The following is a 2,542-nucleotide window of genomic DNA, read 5'->3' as shown; positions in this document are numbered from 1 at the left end:
CTCTGAAAAACAAATTGTTCGTTTTTTTCCCAACTGAATTAAAACTGGAAGAAAAAGGCAACAAAGCCTGCTTTTGCGAAACAAAATTGTGCCTAAACAGCAGTTAAATGAGAATTTTCGCATCTGGGGGGGGGGTCCTATTTCTGATGCCTCTTCTTCCCCCAGTACTTCTGCGATGACTTAAGTCTTTTCGCCAACTTTTGTGATTTCAAGGCGTGTAGAGAAGCTTCAAACAACTTGGGTCTCAAAACTCAGCGTGCAGCTCCCACGCCAAGTGCACTTGCGGGGTCGCACCCCTTTAAGCTCGCTTCCCCTCCTCGCGTCCGCAGCGTCTCCGCGTTGCCACCCAGGGGACTGCGCAGACCTGGGGCGTCTCTGGAGAGCCGTGGCAGGCCCCGGGGGCTGGAGCACGGGGCGCACCCGAGGGGTGCAGGCAGCCGGCAGAGGGGCCGGGCCGAAGCGCGGGGACGCACAGGGCTCGTCTCTGCGCGAAGTCGGCACTCGGCAGCCTCCGATCTTCAATCTCGGGGCATCATCCCTGCCGCCGTCTGCATCTCCAAGGTGCCACTCCACCCTGCGGCTCCGGCGGGTCCCACTCGCTCGCTTTCTTTTTTGGCACTGCCCTTTGCCCTCCCATGGAGTCCTCTGTTTACTCTTCCTTCACTTCTAGTCACGCGTAGGTCACCCTCCCTCCATCCGTCACCCATTTTGTCCTCGGCCCCCTCACTCATCACCTCTCCCCGGGGCTGCCTTCTCAGGGGGACTCTGCCGACGGAGATGCTGCAGACTCCGCGGGCAGGATCTGCTCTCCGGAGAGTCCTCCAGCCACCTCTCTCTCCTACCCGGGGCCGCGGGAGGCAAGTTTCCGCCCCGTGCTTTCCCCAGTGACAGGAGTTGGCGGTGGCCACAGCCGGGCTGGCGGAGGGTGGGCCGGCCTGCCTCCCGAGCCCCCCTCTCCGGCTCGCGAGCTCGCGCGGTCTGAGTCTCTCTCCGCAAGTGCGGAGACGCCGACGAGGAGGAGGAGGAGGAGTAGTAGGAGGAGGAGGGAGCTGGGGGAGGATCTCCATTGAAATAAACAACCAGGCAGCAGTTATTAACACGGGAACATGGCGGCCGCAGCCTCCGCTACGGCTTCGGCGGCGAAGGTCAGCGCCGACGGCAGCAGGCACCTGACGGCGTGACCGACCCGAGCCGGTAACCGCGCCTTCTCCGGGGCCCGCGAGGGCGGGCGAGGGGCGGGCGGCTGGCGGGGGGCGCCGCGTCCCCACCCCCGGCCGCGACTGCCCTTCCTGCGCGGAGCCGGGCAGAGCCGTGCGCCTCCAAGAGGGCTGGTTTTTGTGTGTGTGTGCGTGCGTGTGCGGGCACCGCCGCCCGAGTGCGCGGAGAACGGGAGTTGCATCCCCCGAGGCGCCGCCGAGCTGGGGAGTTGGGGCTTGGGGAGGGGGAGGTGGTGGGGAGGGCGGGAAGCGGCGGGGAAGACGCGAAGTCCCCGGGAGAGAAAGGAGGCGCTCCAGCGCCTTGCGAGAGAGCTCGGGAGAGCCGAGTCCCGGAGCGCGAGGCGGGCGGAGACTGCAGCCCCGCGGCGCGGGCGAGAGGTGAGCACCGAGGCGCGGCGGGGAGGCCGGGGGGTGCGGGCGCGGCCCCCCGCCCCGAGGAACGGCTGCCTGCCTGGCCGCCCCAGCCGGGCGCCGGGGGTCGGCGAGGATCGAGGCTCCAGCCACCCGCCTCCCCCCCCCCCCCGGCCCCCTCTGGCGGTGCGCGGCTGAGCCGGGAAGGTGAATCCCCCCGAAAGGTGCCTTCTTTCATGGCAAATGCGGAGCGCCGTGCAGCGGAGGGTGGGAGCGGGCCGAGGGGAGAAGGCAGGGCTCGTCAAGTGCTGGGTGTGTTTATGAAGGTGAAGCGGGGTGTCAGGGGCGGCCGGCCGGCTGCGGCGCGGGGAGGAGGAGGAGGAGGGGAGGCAGGGGAGCGGCGGGCCGCCGGGAGGGCCCGTGTCAACGCCGGGGCGGGGGGCGCGGGGCCGGGCGGGCGGACGGGAAGGAGCTGCGGCGGCCGGGCGGCGCGCTCTGGCCGAGCAGGCCGGGCGGCGGTGGGGGCGGGGAGCCGGGGGCCGGGCCGCGGCGGCGCCGGGCTGGGCTCGCCCCGGACTTAACTTTCTGGGTTAGGGCAGGCGTGCTGGAGGCGCACTGGGGCCGGGGGCGGGAGGTTCCGGCTTGACTCGCCAGCGCCCCCCCCGTTTTCTCTCCCCCCTCAAGGGACAGGCCCTCCGGGGTCGGGGGGGGAGTGCCCAGGCGGGAAACAGGGAGGGGCCCTCCCGGCCGACCCTCGAGCGAGACGCCCCCCGCCCTGGGGGGGGAAGCCTCGGCGCTGGCCCACCCCTCCACCGGCGTGGCGGGGTGCTGCGGGGGGCGGGGAGGCGGCCCGGGTCGGGCTTGCGGGCTGCGGCTCCCTGCCCCCCGCCCCTCGGGGGAGTCCCGGAGGCGCCTCTTCCGAGATCGGGGGTGGGTCGGTCCCTGCTTAGCTGGTCCCTCCCTCTTCTCCCTCC

At 70.4% G+C, this 2,542-nt stretch overlaps 1 protein-coding gene across 5 annotated transcripts in view; it reads left to right on the top strand.

Annotated features, from left to right (window-relative positions):
• Positions 1 to 730: 730 nt before the first annotated feature.
• Positions 731 to 2,542, top strand: part of NCOA2 (nuclear receptor coactivator 2) — a 279,142-nt gene continuing 277,330 nt past the window's right edge. For 2 of the 5 annotated variants that reach the window (XM_004588032.3, XM_058668721.1), the window contains exon 1: positions 731 to 1,194. The gene's annotated coding sequence lies outside the window, so the exon portion shown is untranslated. Of the gene's footprint in view, positions 1,195 to 1,441; positions 1,596 to 2,542 lie in introns of those variants that run through there. The other 3 variants (XM_036498444.2, XM_058668723.1, XM_036498445.2) reach the window with 2 other exon arrangements.

The sequence above is a fragment of the Ochotona princeps genome, chromosome 9, assembly GCF_030435755.1.
Source record: "Ochotona princeps isolate mOchPri1 chromosome 9, mOchPri1.hap1, whole genome shotgun sequence".
NCBI lineage: Eukaryota > Metazoa > Chordata > Mammalia > Lagomorpha > Ochotonidae > Ochotona > Ochotona princeps.
This window is presented reverse-complemented; position numbering and strand designations above follow the sequence as displayed.